The following is a 19,341-nucleotide window of genomic DNA, read 5'->3' on the forward strand; positions in this document are numbered from 1 at the left end:
CCTACCTGCCCTTTTCCATCCAGTCAACACTGGGTGTGCCCTCCTCCTTCCTGAGTAGGCTTCTTAGTCCATTCCCGTAATATACATCTTTATGTACACTGTAATTCAAAACTATTTCCTAGGAAAACTAAAACTCTACTTTACCCCTCCCATTCGCTTCTCATTACTTCCTTTAACCCCTTAGAGTCCTCCCTTACTCTTCCAGTTCTAAGTTTCCAATAGACACCGCACTTGGAAATATTATTTAATATGTAGATGTATATAATAGAGGGAAACATTCCACGTGGGAAAAAATATATCTAAAAACAAAGATGATGAGACTTACCAAACAAAAGCGCTGGCAGGTCGATATACACACAAAAGCAAACACAAACATACACATAAAATTCAAGCTTTCGCAACAGACGGTTGCTTCATCAGGAAAGAGGGAAGGAGAGGGAAAGACGAAAGGATGTGGGTTTTATGGGAGAGGGTAAGGAGTCATTCCAATCCCGGGAGCGGAAAGACTTACCTTAGGGGGAAAAAAGGACAGGTATACACTCGCGCGCACACACACACACACACATATCCATCCACACATACACAGACACAAGCAGACATTTGTAAAGGCAAAGAGTTTGGGCAGATATGTCAGTCGAGGCGGAAGTAAAGAGGCAAAGATGTTGTTGAGACAGGTGAGGTATGAGTGGCAGCAACTTGAAATTAGCGGAGGTTGAGGCCTGGCGGATAATGAGAAGAGAGGATATACTGAAGGGCAAGTTCCCATCTCCGGAGTTCTGACAGGTTGGTGTTAGTGGGAAGTATCCAGATAACCTGAACGGTGTAACACTGTGCCAAGATGTGCTGGCCGTGCACCAAGGCATGTTTAGCCACAGGGTGATCCTCATTACCAACAAACACTGTCTGCCTGTGTCCATTCATGCGAATGGACAGTTTGTTGCTGGTCATTCCCACATAGAAAGCTTCACAGTGTAGGCAGGTCAGTTGGTAAATCACGTGGGTGCTTTCACACGTGGCTCTGCCTTTGATCGTGTACACCTTCCGGGTTACAGGACTGGAGTAGGTGGTGGTGGGAGGGTGCATGGGACAGGTTTTACACCGGGGGCGGTTACAAGGGTAGGAACCAGAGGGTAGGGAAGGTGTTTTGGGGATTTCATAGGGATGAACTAAGAGGTTACGAAGGTTAGGTGGACGGCGGAAAATACGACTTCCTCAAATCCTGCCCTGAAATGAGATCCATCCTTCATGAAATCCTCCCCACTCCACCAAGAGCGTCTTTCCGCCGTCCACCTAACCTTCGTAACCTCTTAGTTCATCCCTATGAAATCCCCAAAACACCTTCCCTACCCTCTGGCTCCTACCCTTGTAACCGCCCCCGGTGTAAAACCTGTCCCATGCACCCTCCCACCACCACCTACTCCAGTCCTGTAACCCGGAAGATGTACACTATCAAAGGCAGAGCCACGTGATTTACCAACTGACATGCCTACACTGTGAAGCTTTCTATGTGGGAATGACGTGCAACAAACTGTCCATTCGCATGGATGGACACAGGCAGACAGTGTTTGTTGGTAATGAGGATCACCCTGTGGCTAAACATGCCTTGGTGCACGGCCAGCACATCTTGGCACAGTGTTACACCGTCGGGGTTATCTGGTTGCTTCATCAGGAAAGAGGGAAGGAGAGGGAAAGATGAAAGGATGTGGGTTTTAAGGGAGGGGGTAAGGAGTCATTCCAATCCCGGGAGTGGAAAGACTCCCCTTAGGGGGAAAAGGACAGGTATACACTCTCGCGCGCGAGCACGCGGCAACTTGAAATTAGCAGATGTTGAGGCCTGGAAGTTGCCGCCCCTCGTACATCACTTGTCATTCAACAACATCTTTGCCCCTGTACTTCCGCCTCGACTGACATCTCTGCCCAACCTCTTTGTCTTTACATATGTCTGCCTGTATCTGTATATGTGCGGATGGATGTTTGTGTGCGTGTGTGTGTGTGTGTGTGTGTGTGTGTGTGTCCTTTTTTCCCCCTAAGGGAAGTCTTTCTGCTCCCGGGGTTGGAATGACTCCTTACCCTCTCCCTTAAAACCCACATCCTTTCGTCTTTCCTTCTCCTTCCCTCTTTCCTGATGAAGCAACCGTGGGTTGCAAAAGCTTGAATTTTGTGTGTGTGTTTGTGTTTGTTATTGTCTCTATCAACGTACCAACGCTTTCGTTTGTTAAGTTACATCATCTTTGTTTTTAGATATATTTTTCCCACGTGGATTGTTTCATAACAACCATGAATACTCTTAGTTCTTACATATGTAAATATATCCCAGTACATACCTGTATGTGATCTGGAACCGTCACCTCACACAACCAGGTGTGCATACCAATCACTATGTGCACAATTTTCCCGCTCCAAGACATGACGGTTCTCACATTGTCTTTTCTGTTTGTGTCTTTGTGTTTCATTGTGTGTATGCATATGGGAGTCGTGTAGCCTGATTCTTGGGAATGCTTATGTAAAATAAGTTGAAGGCTATAGAAAACCACGGAAATTGAGGACGACTTAAGCGATAGAAGTGTATGCATATGGAAAGAGGGAAAGATAGACCGCTACTCAGATGAGAAGTAAAAAAGGAAAAGATAGAAATGGTTGCTAAGATCGAAGAAGTGAAAGAAGATAGCCCCAAAGATAGGAAACCCTTCCCATCCCCCTTCTCCAAGATCCCTACTTCACCGGTACTTGAGTGAGAAGCCTGAGGGGGTATGATATTGCACATCTCCTCTCACCTTCACCTTTGAAGTCCCTGAAGAAAGATCTTAGCAACTCCTATGGAATGGCAGATGGTGAAGAATCAGTCATACTTGTCAGCGAGTGGTGCCTGAAAGGTGTGGTTTGTGTGTAGTGTTAGTCATTAAACTTCCTGGCAGATTAAAACTGTGTGCCGGACCGAGACTCGAACTCGGGACCTTTTTCCTTTGGCGGGCAAGTGCTCTACCATCTGAGCTACCCAAGCACGACTCACGCCCCATCCTCACAGCTTTATTTCTGCCAGTATCTTGTCTCCTACCTTCCAAACTTTACAGAAGCGAACCTTGCAGAAATAGCAACCCTGTGTGGGTAGCTCATATGGTAGAGCACTTGCCCGCGAAAGGCAAAGGTCCCGGTTCGAGTCTCGGTCTGGCACACAGTTTTAATCTGCCAGATAGTTTCATATCAGCGCACACTCCGCTGAAGACTGAAAATTTCATTCTGGAAAGTGTCAGTCATGTTTGTACCTATACTACCCACCCCTTTCAAAATTTATATAAACCCTCCCCATTCACATCACATCTCACGAAAGGTATAAATTATTCAGTAGTAAGTAGAAAACTGTGTATCATATCATCACAAATATATAATTATTCATATTACATTGTATCCTACAATAGCTTAGGCCCGAATCAGACGTAACTATACGTGGGTTGGCTAGGCAAAAATATGACCTAACTATATGCAGATGGTGGTAGAGACTGTCTGGTTAGGCAAAAATATGACCGAACAATCCGTGGAGACTGTGTTGGCTGCTGTCAACAGTACAATTGAGACCCCAGGACAAGTCAAGAAGACCAGCAATGGCACTCCTGGAATAACCGAGGAGGACATCATAAAATGTTCCAATGGGTATATTCCCCCCCCCCCCCCCCCCCCCACCCCCCCCCCGCCTCCCCCATTGCTATCCATGAATACCTCTGCACACAGGTTCATATGGAAAACTGGTGAAGAGATAACGTTCGAAGACTACTTTTGGCAGAAATAAAACCTAACTATGGTCAGATTTGACATCCTTGATTACTAGAGCGGAGCATGCTCTCAATTCACTTTTACATCGAGCCTAGAGCGGAGCATGCTTTTGACTTACATAATACGAGGCATTACCAAATTCTTCAGTCTTGACTCGTAATAACAAGAAGTCCATCAAGGTGATTTTATAATTGGGAATCCTAGTGCCCGTAAAACAAGTAAGACTGTGTATAATGACAAGATCACGTGCTGCTACCTCCACAAGAAGCAGTATGACCTTGATATCAGTGATTTGCTGCAACTCTTGCTTGTCCGCCACATCAAGACTGAGTGTACTGAATTACTAAACAACATGACAACATAAGAGGATGAGAACAGAATACAGGATAGTATAAGACTTGAAGAGAATTCTGTGTGGGAAAACGAATATGGAAGTAACACCGAACCCAACTTGGGATCCGACAGTCATCACTCCGCCCGTTAACTCAGAATGTTAACGTCCCTGGGGAACAAATGTGAATCCACCCTGATCCCATGGATCTGACATTAACCTCACTCGATTACTTATGGACCAATATTTCTCGTTAAATTTTATGTGAAAGTCTTCCCACAACAAAACAATTACCATTTTACTAAGTAACCCAACAGCTTGTCAAGGACAAGTATGAATTCTTTCTACGAGTCGTCTGTAACCTTGTTAGTATCATTAGGTTTGGAAAAAGCAACAGTTGCATTGTTTCTTGATATTATACTCTCGAAAATTTCTCACTCTATAATTAGCTCCAAAGATTCCTCCAGGCTACACACATTTATAATGTCAGAGTTTACTGTTTTCTCTTTGAAATTTTGTTCTACATTGTTTCCTCGTGAACTGACAGTTCGTGCATTAACAACTCGTGGCATTTGTGGTTGAATAATCGACCATGTACTAACACCTGGAATTTTTTATTGAATAATAGGGATCACTTTATCCTGTCTTTCGATGTGTGTAGTCTTTGTTTCACTGCATCGAACGTAACATTACATACATTTTGAAATGATCGTAATTTTTCATTAAATTCAGAATCTATATTGTCACAGTTGTCTTCAATATCAAAGTCTAATTTCTGGGTCAACTGCTGAAATTGATCATCCTGCTTTTGGTTAAAGTCGATAAACATTTGATTTATTTGTACAGTTAAAGAATTACTTAATTCATTCTTTAAATCTGCTCGTAAATTTTCCACTTTATCATTTAACACCTCAAATTTAGAATTTAAAGTTTCACCCTGTGCTTGTAGTTTTCACTTACAGTTGTACTTATTTCATTTCTCAAGGAGTCAATTGAGCAGTTGCAGCTACACTTTGTCCCTCTATTTTTTTCCCCCTTAATGAAGTATTTTGAGCATTTAGTTCTTGTCTTAAAGAAGCTGAATCTGCATCTAATTTTTCACGTAAAGAGGAAATTTGAGCAGTTATTAAATTTGCTAATTTAGTCCAATCTGGGATCTCTCTATTAATTCATATGGCCATGCCTGGTTCAGAAGTTTCTGTAGGTTGTTCCTGCTCCATAGTTTTATTCTTTTTTGACCTTGTGATCATTAAAAGAAATTACCTCTGTGAATAATGACCACACTACTTTACATTCTAATAGTTATTGTCTTTAGCTCACCCAGCATAGAGTTCTAAGCTGCATCAGTAAGGTGTAGAACGGGCACCGGTGAATATCACGGGAGCCGGTAGCGTTGAATGTTGGTCGCGGCGTCAGCAGGCGCAAAGTCAGCAATTCAAACGGCAATGTCTGTTCCACTTCCTCCCTTATGACCTCTTGAAGCGTCTCAGTTTTTTGCTCTCTTTGCAATCCAAGTGCCTTCTGAACTTCCTCTCTCACTATCTGACGAGGAACACCTGTGAAATCAGTTCCTTCCTCCATCACAGACATCAATACGGCGTTTCGAAGCCGTTCAAACTTCTTGCATGTAATTCTTTTTTGATGCATTGTCTTGATATACTGGCACCATTTTATAAAGTCCTCTGCTGTTAAAACCTCCTTCAGGAGTAGGGCTTGATACATGTCCTCAGCTACACCCTTCATGAGATGTGCAACCTTATCTTTCTCCTTCATTCTACGATTCACTATTTTACACAGCTTCAAGACATCTTGAATGCAGGATGCTGTAGTTTCTCCTGGATACTGTGCCCCGCACTGTAATTTATCTTTAGCCTTGCACTTCTGTCGTTGTGTGTTGCCGAAATACTTGCGCAGTTCCGCCTGGAATACTTCCCAGCTTGTGAATATCTCCTCGTTGTTCTCATACCATTGCTTGACAGTGCCCTCCAAGTAGAAAAATACGTTAGCCAAACACACAGTGCCATCCCATTTGTTAAATTTGGCTATGTGCTCGTATACCTTCAGCCACTTGTTTGGATCTTGGCCATCGCCACCAGAGAACCTGGAAGGATGTGTCATGTGGTGGCACACAGTTGCTGTCATTGTAATGTCCTCTTCTTCTTCTGTGTCCAATAGATTGCAATCTGTTGAATATGGCTCGAACTCAGGTTTCTCGCCACGTAAACGGCGGCTGTGTCATGGCCTGATGGAAGCCACTGTGTTGTCGATAATGTGTGCTATCACAAGTTACAATATCCAGTGTCTCCACCAGAATAATGTCACGTAGAAGAAGGTGTAATTAGATGAATGACGAACACTAACTTCACTAAATGAAGGTTTATTCAGCACTTGCACATACAAGAGTGCGGAGCAAACTGCCTCCGGCCAGAACACGTACGGTATATACACAGTTACAGAACATTCCAGTACAATGATTCTTGACATTTGTGGATACTTCTAGAATGTACTTCAACTGAATATAGAAATTAAAATTTTACAGTGCAGCTGAGTTTTGAACTCATGACCTCCACGCAGCAGTGTAGCATCATAACCACTACACCATGGTGGCTATGCTACTCACCATGTTCTGCGACAATATATTGAGTAGCGTTGTATTGTTAGCTGTAAACTTTGCTGTGCTTTATCAGAAACTTTGGCCACAGTATCCTCGTTCACAACTAATGGTTCAAAAATTTCATTATATATTTATGTGAAAAAAATATATTTTTGAGAAGTTTTGGATACTTGCAAAGATTTTTGTAATTTATCAGTGTTTTGCGTAACCTGTTTTGTGATAAATCGGTGTTTGTGTTGTTACTGCAAATAAGTAGCATATGTCACATGGCGTCCTCTTGGGTAAAATATTCCGGAGGTAAAATAGTCCCCCATTTGGATCTCCGGGTGGGGACTACCTCAAGAGGACATCGTTATCAGAAGGAAAAAAACTGGCATTCTACGGATCGGAGCATGGAATGTCAGATCCCTTAATCGGCAGGTAGGTTAGAAAATTTAAAAAGGGAAATGGATATGTTAAAGTTAGATATAGTGGGAATTGGTGAAGTTCGGTGGCAGGAGGAACAAGACTTTTGGTCAGGTGAATACAGGGTTATAAATACAAAATCAAATAGGGGTAATGCAGGAGTAGGTTTAATAATGAATAAAAAAATAGGAATGCGGGTAAGCTACTACAAACAGCATAGTGAACGCATTATTGTGGCCAAGATAGACACGAAGCCCACACCTACTACAGTAGTACAAGTTCATATGCCAACTAGCTCTGCAGGTGGTGTATAAGTTGATGAAATGTATGATGAGATAAAAGAAATTATTCAGGTAGTGAAGGGAGATGAAAATTTAATAGTCATGGATGACTGGAATTCGACAGTAGGAAAAGAAGAAACAGAAACGTATTAGGTGAATATGGATTGGAGCTAAGAAATGAAAGAGGAAGCCGCCTGGTAGAATTTTGTACAGAGCATAACTTAATCATATCTAACACTTGGTTCAAGAATCATAAAAGAAGGTTGTATACATGGAAGAACCCTGGAGATACTGAAAGGTATCAGATAGATTATATAATGGTAAGACAGAGATTTAGGAACCAGATTTTAAATTGTAAGACACTTCCAGGGGCAGATGTGGACTCTGACCACAATCTATTGGTTATGAACTGTAGATTAAAAATGAAGAAACTGCAAAAAGGTGGGAATTTAAGGAGATGGGACCTGTATAAACTGAAAGAACCAGAGGTTGTACAGAGCTTCAGGGAGAGCATAAGGGAACAATTGACAGGAATGGGGGAAAGAAATACAGTAGAAGAAGAGTGGGTAGCTTTGAGGAATGAAATAGTGAAGGCAGCAGAGGATCAAGTAGGTAAAAAGACGAGGGCTAGTAGAAATCCTTGGGTAACAGAAGAGATACTGAATTTGATTGATGAAAGGAGAAAATATAAAAATGCAGCAAGTCAAGCAGACTAAAAGGAATAAAAACGTCTCAAAAATGAGATCGACAGGAAGTGCAAAATGGCTAACCAGGGATGGCTAGAGGTCAAATGTAAGGATGTAGAGCCTTATCTCATGAGGGGTAAGATAGATACTGCCTACAGGAATATTAAAGAGACCTTTGGAGAAAAGAGAACCACTTGTATGAACATCAAGAGCTCAGATGTAAACCCAGTTCTAAGCAAAGAAGGGAAAGCAGAAAGGTGGAAGGAGTATATAGAGGGTGTATACAGGGGCTGTGTTCTTGAGGACAATATATGGAAATGAAAGAGAAGGTAGATGAAGATGAAATGGGAGATATGATATTGCGTTAAGAGTTAGACAGAGTACTGAAGGACCTAGGTCGAAACAAGGCCCCGGGAGTAGACAACATTCCATTCGAACTACTGACAGCCTTGGGAGAGCCAGTCCTGACATACCTCTACCATCTGGTGAGCAAGATGTATGAGACAGGCGAAATTCCCTCAGACTTCAAGAAGAATACAGTAATTCCAATCCCAAAGAAAGCAGATGTTGACAGATGTGAAAATTACCAAACTATCAGTTTAATAAGTCACAGCTGCAAAATACTGACACGAATTATTTACAGACGAATGGAAAAACTGGTAGAAGCCAACCTCGGGGAAGATCAGATTGGATTCCGTAGAAATGTTGGAACACGTGAGGCAATACTGACCCTACGACTTATCTTAGAAGAAAGATTAAGGAAAGGGAAACCTACGTTTCTAGCATTTGTAGACTTAGAGAAAGCTTTTGACAATGTTGACTGGAATACTGTCTTTCAAATTCTGAAGGTGGCAGGGGTAAAATACAGGGAGCGAAAGGCTATTTACAATTTGTACAGAAAGCAGATGGCAGTTACAAGAGTCAAGGGACATGAAAGGGAAGCAGCGGTTGGGAAGGGAGTGAGACAGGGTTGTAGCTTCTCCCCGATGCTATTCAATCTGTATATTGAGCAAGCAGTAAAGGAAACGAAAGAAAAGTTCGGAGTAGGTATTAAAATCCAAGGAGAAGAAATAAAAACTTTGAGGTTCGCCGACGACATTGTAATTCTGTCAGAGACAGCAAAGGACTTGGAAGAGCAGTTGAACGGAATGGACAGTGTCTTGAAAGGAGGGTATAAGATGAACATCAACAAAAGCAAAACGAGGATAATGGAATGTAGTCGAATTAAGTCGGGTGATGCTGTGGGAATTAGATTAGGAAATGATACACTTAAATTAGTAAAGGAGTTTTGCTATTTGGGGATCAAAATAACTGATGACGGTCAAAGTAGAGAGGATATAAAATGTAGGCTGGCAATGGCAAGGAAAGCGTTTCTGAAGAAGAGAAATTTGTTAACATCGAGTATAGATTTAAGTGTTAGGAAGTCGTTTCTGAAAGTATTTGTATGGAGTGTAGCCATGTATGGAAGTGAAACATGGACAATAAATAGTTTAGACAAAAGAATAGAAGCTTTCGAAATGTGGTGCTACAGAAGAATGCTGAAGATTAGATGGGTAGATCACATAACTAATGAGGTGGTATTGAATAGAATTGGGGAGAAGAGGAGTTTGTGGCACAACTTGACTAGAAGAAGGGATCGATTGTTAGGGCATGTTCTGAGGCATCAAGGGATCACCAATTTAGTAGTGGAGGGCAGCATGGAGGGTAAAAATCATAGAGGGAGACCAAGATTCAGGAGGATGTAGGCTGCAGTAGGTACTGGGAGATGAAGAGGCTTGCACAGGATAGAGTAGCATGGAGAGCTGCATCAAAGCAGTCTCAGGACTGAAGACCACAACAACAACAATGTCACATTATTTTAAGAAGTGTGTTTTGTTTGCATTTATCATGAATTAACGATACTGTCGAATTTTCTTTGTGGCCATAACCTGAAGTACGCTTCAGAGAAACAGTAAAACTTATACTAAGTTTTCTGTTATCATAATAGATTGCTCGTTTTTGGTTATAAGTCACTTAAGTTCCAAAAGGCTGTCGCAGATAGGCACAACAAAAAGACTGTCACAAAATAAGCTTTCAACCAACAAGGCCTTTGTCAAAAATGATGATAACACACACACACACACACACACACACACACACACACACACACACACACACCTGCATGCATGCAGTCTTGGCAGCTGAAACCAGACTGTGAGCAGCAGCAGTCCATAATGGGAGAGACAACTGGGTTGGGTAAGGAGGCAGTTGGGGTGGGGATGGGGAGGGATTGGAGGGTAGGGGTGGGGGATGGTGAAGTGCTGAAGTGCATGCAGGGATGAAGTGGAGAAAGGGTAGGGCAATTAGGTGCAGTTTGGAGATTAGACAGAGTGTGGGGAAGGGTGCGTAGTGGATAAGGAGAGAAGTAAAAAGACTGGGTGTATTGGTGGAATAGAGGGCTCTGTAGAGCTGTAATGGGAACAGGGAAGGGGCTAAATGGGTGAGGCCAGGAGGGTTATGGGAACAAAGGCTATATTGCATGGAGAGTTCGCACATGCGCAATTCAGAAAAGCTGGTGTTGGTGGGAAGGATCCATATGGGACAGGCTGTGAAACAGTCATTGCAATGAAGAATGCCGTATTGGGCAGTGTACTCAGCAACAGGGTTCTCCAGTTGTTTCTTGGCCATAGTTTATCAGTGGCATATTCGTGCAGACAGTCAGCTTGTTGGTTGTCGTGCCCACATAGAATGCAGCATAGTGGTTGCAACTTAACTTTTAAATCACGTGACTGATTTTACATGTAGCCGTGCCTTTGATGGGATATGTGATGTTTGTGACTGGGGCTGGAGTAGATGGTGGTGGGAGGATGTATGGGACAGGTCATGCATCTTGGTCTATTACAAGGATATGAGTCATGAGGTTAGGGTTGGGAGCACAGATTGTGTAGGGATGGACAAGTATATTGTGTAGGTTCAGTGGATGACGTAATACCACTGAGAGAGGAGTGGGAAGGATAGTGGGCAGGACATTTCTCATTTCAGGGCATGACCAGAGGTAATCGAATCCCTGGTGAAGTATGGAATTCAGTTGCTCCAGTCCTGGGAGGTACTGAGTTATGAGGGGAATGCTCCTCTGTGGCCGGATGGTGACACTTTATGAGGTGGTGGGTGACTGGAAAGATAAGGCACAGAAGATTTGGTTTTTTATTAGGTTGAGAGGATAATTACAGTCTGTGCAGGCCTCAGTGAGACCCTCAGTATATTTCCAGATGGACCACTCGTCACTGCAGATGTGATGACCAGGGGTGGCTAAGCTGTATGGAAGGGACTTCACAGTATGGAACGAGTGGCAGCTGTCAAAGTGGAGGTATGTTGGTTGTTAGTAGGTTTGATATGGACAGAGGTACTGATGTAGCCATCTTTGAGATGGTGGTCAACATGTAAGAAGGTGGCTTGTTGGATTGAGTAGGAGCAAGGGAAGCAAATGGGTGAGAAGGCATTGAGATTCTGGAGGAATGTAGATAGTGTGTCCTCACTGTTGATGCAGATTGCAAAGATGGCATCAGTGAATCTGAACCAGGTGAGGGGTTTAGAATTCTGGGTGTTTAGGAAAGATTCTTCTAGATGGCTCATGAATAAGTCAGTGTAGGATGGCACTGTGGAGGTGCCCACAGCCATACCCCTGATTAGTTTGTAGATAATGCCTTCAAAGGAGAAGTAATTGTGGATGAGGATATAGTGGGTTATGGCGACTAGGAAGGAGGTTGTTGGTTTGGAAACTGTCGTGCCTTGGGAAAGATAGTGTTCAATAGCAGTAAGGCCATTGGCATTAGGGATGTTAATGTAAAGGGAGGTGACATCAGTAGTGATGAGCAGGGCAACATGGTTAAGGAACAGGAATTGTGGTGAGTTGGTGGAGGAAATCGTTGGTATCTTTTATATAAGAGGGTAGGTTCTGGGTAATAGGCTGAGGGTATTGGTCTAAGAGACAGAGATTTTCTCAGTGGGGGCACAATAACGGTCCACAATGGTTTGTCCTGGGTGGTTGGGTTTATAGATTTTAGGAAGCTTATAGAAGGTAGGAGTTCAGGGAGTGTTTAGGCCCTCTTTTAACTATGATCCATCACAGATTCCTTGAACAAAAAGCAGTGCCCATTAACTAGAAGAAAGTGCCGTCCACACTTGTCTACAAGACAGGGTTACGTAAGTGTTTGCAAAACTAATGTCCAATAACTGTGGCAACCATTTCGTGTAGAATCTTAGAACATATAGTGAGCTCACACAATGAGGTATCTCAAACAGAACGACATCTGCCTTGCCAAGCAGCATGTATTTTGAAAGCAAAGATCATGTGAAACCCAACTTGTACTTTTCTCACACGACATCCTGAAAGTCACAGATCAAGGCAGTGAGATAGATGCAGTATTTCTCATTTCTAAAAAGCATTTGGCTCAGTATTACACCTACACCTTTTATGAAAAGTATGATTGTATGGGATATCAGATGAGATTTATGCCTGGACTGATAATTTCTTGATATAAGTATGAGGCATGTTGTTGTGGATGGAGAGTCATCTAAAGAGGTAGAAAAAACTCGGGATTACCCCAATGCAGTGTCTTGGGTCCCTTACTGTTTATTATGTGTATTAATGATCTTGCAGACAATGTTATCAGTAACCTCAGCCCTTTCGCAGATGATTTAGTTATCTACAATGAAGGACAGTCTGAACAAAGCTGTACAGATATTTAGCCAGACCTTAGTATAAGATTTCAAAGTGGTGCAAGAATTGGGAACTAGCTTCAACTGTTCAGGAAGGTAAAATTCTGCACTTATTAAAAGAAAAGAAAAAAACAACAACATTGTACCCTGTGAATGTAATATCAGTGAATCACAGTTCATATTGGGAAGCTCCTCTGAATACCTGGGCATAACAATAGGGACATGAAATGCGATGATCACCTAGGGTGAGTCATGGGTAAAGCAGGTAGCAGGTTTTGATTTATTGTTGGAATGCAACAGACTACAAATTGTCACAGGTTTGTTTGACCCATGGGAGAGTGTCACAGAAATGATAAAAGAACTAAACTGGCAGACCGTTGAAGATAGACCGAATCTATCCTGAGAAAATCTACTAGCAAAGTTTAAAGAATTGGTTTTAAATGATGACCCAAGGAATATACTGTGACCCCCTACGTATCACTCGTGTAGGTATTATGAGGACAAGAAGTGGATTAGGAAAAAGACCTAATAACTGGTATTGTGGGACACACACCCTGCCATGCCATGTCCTTCATAGTGGTTCAAAGAATATAGATGTAGATAGTCTTGAGTACATAGTCCATCAAAAGGCCTAAAATTTAACCTAGCAGTTTTTCAAGTGGTTATGTGAAAGTAAGCATTCAAAAGCTATGTCTTTATAAGAGTCCTGGGTGCACTAGCGATAATGCATCATGTATGTGTAACCCATCTGTGAAAATTCGTACCTAGCCATGGCATTTGCTAATACCTCTTTATAACGAATGTGTGTGAAAGTTGCTAATCAGTTGAGTCACAGTATGTTTTAAGCTTTTATAATAGTTTTTGCTAGTGGTAATTATTTACATGAATGACGCCATGTTTCAAGCCAGTTAAGAAGGGACTGTGGCTGCCTATCAAAGGTGTAACATCTCACGTCAAAATTTTAGACTGAGTCAGCCAGTTGCTTTTTTCATCCTGAATCGATACTGTGAAGCATTTATTTAGTGTTGTTCCAGTAACCTGAGACATGAACAGTTTTCCCAAGTGTGCTGCTGTTTGTGTTTTCATGCTGTTGCTCACTACTAGGACTTACATTAAGTATTATTCTTTCGTCACCAAAACTGTACTGTTTGAAGAATGGAGTGGGGAGAAATTGGAATGTTCACTACCTGTGTAATCAGTGTTGTACAACTGAACTAGTCATTGCAACATTTAAAGTGATAATAAATATGGAAGAGACCACTTAAAAGCACAGGCTCTGTAGTGTCCATCAATTGAACAACATTTGAGAATTGTTTGCATTTGTATTATCTACTCTTTGAAGAACTTCGCAGGAGACAGCTGGACGCACCAGGTAGGCAAACATTCAAAACTGATGCTCTGTTTGGGTTGGTCTCTATTTCCCTAACGTCATCTGGGACCGAAACAGATTGTGTTTTTTATAACAAAGCTGTTGCAGTGCACTGGATTGATCATCAGTGACATCCAGTCAGCTAATAGAGCTTGACAGGTTACTCCTGCATCAAAAGAAAAATGTAAATGGTAGTAGGATACATCTGAACCAAAATCCTTTCATGTCCTTAAAAGGGATGAAGGATCTTTCAGAAGGTATGGAGAAAGTGTTAGAATTTATCACTGCAAATTTGAAATGTGTGGAACGTCATCAGAATGCAGTGTGTTTTGCATCTTAGCCAAATTTGCAGAAGATGTATTGAAATGTCAAAAATTGCATTAACATTCAGTTGTTGAATGATACAACACACTTAACATTGATAAAGGGGTTGTGAGATATGGAGACAAAACGAACACTGACCCACAGAAATGAGTGACCTGATGGGGTTACAGAACTGAAATTCAACTTGAAGTGAGTAATTGAAGAGCCCAGTGAGAAATCCCATTTTTTTTAGAGAAAAGATACTGGACTACATTCAGGAGGATTACAGTTTAAATCCCGTCTGCCCACTCAGATTTAGGATTTCTGTTTTTACCCTGATCTTTAAAGTGTGACCATGTGCTCCATTTACAACCCCTAAAAGAGCTCTAGACAACAATACCTTCAACACCTTCATTGTACATCTCACCTTTTGTTGTTGTTGTTGTTGGCAGTGGTGGTGGCCTTCAGTCTGAAAACTGGTTTGATGCAGCTCCTCATGCAAGTAAGCTTTGTAAGGTTCTTCGTAACTATGGCATCCTACATCCATTTTGTGGTGTCACCGCCAGACACCATACTTGCTTGGTGGTAGCCTTTAAATCGGCCGCGGTCCGTTAGTATACGTCGGACCCGCGTGTCGCCACTATCAGTGATTGCAGACCGAGCGCCGCCACACGGCAGGTCTAGAGAGACGTCCTAGCACTCGCCCCAGTTGTACAGCCGACTTTGCTAGCGATGGTTCACTGACAAATTACGCTCTCATTTGCCGAGACGATAGTTAGCATAGTCTTCAGCTACGTCATTTGCTACGACCTAGCAAGGCACCATTATCAATTGCTATTTATCTTGTGATGCATGTACCGTCAGACCGATGTTCACCAATTATGGATTAAAGTTAAGTATTCCAGAAACTACGTACCTTTTTTGCTAGTCTCTATTCCTTTAACTGTTCCAGACCTCATGCCAGCCTGCGTGAGCTTAAACGCATGCCTTCGGCTTCCTCTCATAGTGGCTTGGCAGTCTTGCCAAGTCACAACACAGTTGAATCTGCTTATTGTAGTTAGGCCTAGGTCTCCCGCTACAGGTTTTACCCCTCACACTCCTTACATTACCAGACTGACGATCCCTTGATGCCTCATGATGTGTCCTATCAACCAATCCCTTCATTTAGTCCAATTTAGTCACAAATTCCTTTTCACCCAAATTTGATTCAGTATTTCCTCATTAATTATCAGACCTACACATTGAAGCACACCACCCACATTCACTCAGAGACACAGAAAGTAGGAAGTAAATTAAAGTAGAGCCAGCTACAGGCAAGCACATTTGTTATGTGTTACAGTACACAAATACGCAACACAGCCATCACACTTTGTGAAGCGAGCTGTCCAGGCGAATTGCGAAAATAACTGATCGTGCAACACCTAAGCAGAAGGCAGTAGCTTTTCCACACCAGCAACTGCAGAAGTGTTTAGTATACGTGCTGCAACGCATAGCAAAGCCCAAGCAAGTACAACCAGCAAGTGTACAAATACCTAGCCACTTTTAACTTATTTAATGTTCTGTTAGTATCAACACCGCAGGACTGTGACTCTTAGGACGCCATCCAGAATGCTATATGGTGCTATAAGGGGTCTGCAGTTCAACCCCGTGTCAGGTCAGTCTGCCCTGTGACCCAGGGCCAACTGAACTTTGGGACATAATGCACTGACAACTGTGCTTATGCAGTGAGTCATGGTTGCCGATTACTGCCAACTGGGCAGCAATGGAGACATAAACTGAGCTTCATCTGCCGCTGCCTTAGTGGACAAGTACAGGACATCGCTGACAAGCAGTGGCATTATGTCACCCCTTGGCCATGCTGCACTCTGTCAGCGTTGCTGGACATCACGTGCGCACACGCAGGAGGCAGTTGGATGCCTCAACCGGTCTGCCCCAGCTTGTAATGAATCACGGTGGGTATCCATAATACAGGAATTTGAAAAGCACAAAATAATGTGTCTGGGCCAATGCTTCTTCACCATATAATTTTCAACATTTGTCTGTAGTCTACATTTCCTGTCTGAACTGCTTCATGTCCACATTTGACTTCTTTACAATGCTATGATCCTCAGAAAAGGCTTCCTAACACTTAGATTTATGTTTGATGTTAACAAATTTTTCTACTTTGGAAAACACTTTCCTCGCTATAACAAATATCTCCTATACTTCTGTCACTGCCATTTATTTTGCTTCTCGGATAGTAATACTTCTTTATTACTTTTAATGTCTCATTTCCTAATCTAATTCCATCATCACCTGATATAATTTGACTACATTCCATTACTGTTGTACTTTTGACGAAATTCATGTTGTTTTCAAGACATTTGTCTGCTCCGTACAGCTGCTCTCTGCCTCCTTTGCCATCTCTGGCAGAATCAAATCATCAGCAAACATCGCACTTGACTATTTCTCATTTGTGGTGATTTTCACACAAATGACAAACAAGAGCTAGAGTCAAGGGGCTATTGCAATCATCAGTCCTTCAATATTCTCCCAAACCCTCGCTGACAGTTCTCTGTGGGAAGTCCGCTGGACAATAAATGACAAGAATGTGCCAAAATTGCATTACAGATATGATCCATCAAGCTGGCCATGCATTGGTCCAGAGTCATCAAGCCATCTTAAACAATCATGTGCTCCCAGGTAGAGTGAGGAATGCCACCTGTAACTGGGCATATGGCTCTTTGACATTTAAAAGGCTGACCAACTTCAGAAAACTCAGAGCCTTTGAAAATGAAATGTCGTGTGACGAGGGCCTCCCGTCATAGCCTTTGAGACAGTGAGAGCCAAATGCTGCCAAATTATAAAGGATGGGAGAAAGGACTTATGTTGGGAATTTTTGAAATCGTTAAATAATCACAAAAATTCATCGGAGTGTGGAATGTTGGATCCTTAATCGGCCAGGTGGGTTAGAAAATTTAAAATTGGATATGTGATAGGTTGGAGTTATAGTGGAAATTAGTGAAGTTCAGTGTCAGGAGGAATTGGACTTCTGGTCTGGCCAGTACAGGACTATAAATAAAAAATCAAATAGGGGTTATGCTGGATTGGGTTTAATAATGAATAAGAAGTTACTGTGAACTGCATAGTGAAAGCATTATCATAACCAAGACAGACATGAATCCCACAAGCCTATATGCCAGCCAGCTCCACAGATGATGATGACACTGAAGTAATGTACAATGAGATAAAAGAAGTTATTCAGACAGTTAAGGGAGATGAAAATTTAATTGTGATGGGGAACTAGAATTTTGCACAGAGCACACTTTAATTACCACTAACACTTGGTTTAAGGCTCATGAACTGAAAATCACAGCAACAACAATAATGGGAGACCATCAGGAGGGTTTCACCCGACTTAATTTGACTACATTCCGTTATCCTCGTTTTGCTTTTGTTGATGTTCATCTTATATCCTCCTTTCAAGACACTGTCCATTCCGTTCAACTTCTCTTCCAAGTCCTTTGCTGTCTCTGACAGAATTACAATGTCATCGGCAAACCTCAAAGTTTTTATTTCTTCTCCATGGATTTTAATACCTACTCTGAATTTTTCTTTTGTTTCCTTTACTGCTTGCTCAATATACAGATTCAATATCATCGGGCAGAGGCTACAACCCTGTCTCACTCCCTTCCCAACCGCTGCTTCCCTTCCATGTCCCTCGACTCTTATAACTGCCGTCTGGTTTCTGTACAAATTGTAAATAGCCTTTCGCTCCCTGTATTTTACCCCTGCCACCTTCAGAATTTGAAAGACAGTATTCCAGTCAACATTGTCAAAAGCTTTCTCTAAGTCTACAAATGCTAGAAACGTAGGTTTGTCTTTCCTTAATCTTTCTTCCAAGATAAGTCGTAGGGTCAGTATTGCCTCACGTGTTCCAATATTTCTACGGAATCCAAACTGATCTTCCCCAAGGTTGGCTTCTACTAGTTTTTCCATTTGTGTGTAAAGAATTCACATTAGTATTTTGCAGCTGTGGCTTATTAAACTGACTGTTCGGTAATTTTCACATCTGTCAACACCTGCTTTCTTTGGGATTGGAATTATCATATTCTTCTTGAAGTCTGACAGAATTTCGCCTGTCTCATACATCTTGCTCACCAGACGGTAGAGTTTTGTCAGGACTGGTTCTCCCAAGGCCGTCAGTAGTTCTAAAGGAATGTTGGCTACTCCTGGGGCCTTGTTTCGACTCAGATCTTTCAGTGCTCTGTCAAACTCTTCACGCAGTATCATGTCTCCCATTTCATCTTCATCTACATTCTCTTCCATTTCCAGAATTTGTCCTCAAGTATGTCGCCCTTGTATAGACCCTCTATATACTCCTTCCACCTTTCTGCTTTCCATTCTTTGCTTAGGACTGGGCTTCCATCTGAGCTCTTGATATTCATACAAGTGGTTCTCTTTTCTCCAAAGGTCTCTTTTATTTTCCTGTAGGCAGTATCTATCCTACCCCTAGTGAGATAAGCCTCTACATCCTTACATTTGTCCTCTAGCCATCCCTGCTTAGCCATTTTGCACTTCCTGTTGATTTCATTTTTGAGACGTTTGTATTCCTTTTTGCCTGCTTCATTTACTGCATTTTTATATTTTCTCCTTTCATCAATTAAATTAAATATTTCTTCTGTTACCCAAGGATTTCTACTGGCCCTCGTCTTTTTACCTACTTGATCCTCTGCTGCCTTCACTACTTCATCCCTCAGAGCTACCCATTCTTCTTCTAGTGTATTTTTTCCCCCCATTTCTGTCAATTGTTCCCTTATGCTCTCCCTGAAACTCTGTACAACATCTGGTTTTATCATTTTTGTCCAGGTCCCATCTCCTTAAATTCCTATCTTTTTGCAGTTTCT

Source organism: Schistocerca americana, chromosome 2 (assembly GCF_021461395.2).
Source record: "Schistocerca americana isolate TAMUIC-IGC-003095 chromosome 2, iqSchAmer2.1, whole genome shotgun sequence".
Classification (NCBI taxonomy): Eukaryota; Metazoa; Arthropoda; class Insecta; order Orthoptera; family Acrididae; genus Schistocerca; species Schistocerca americana.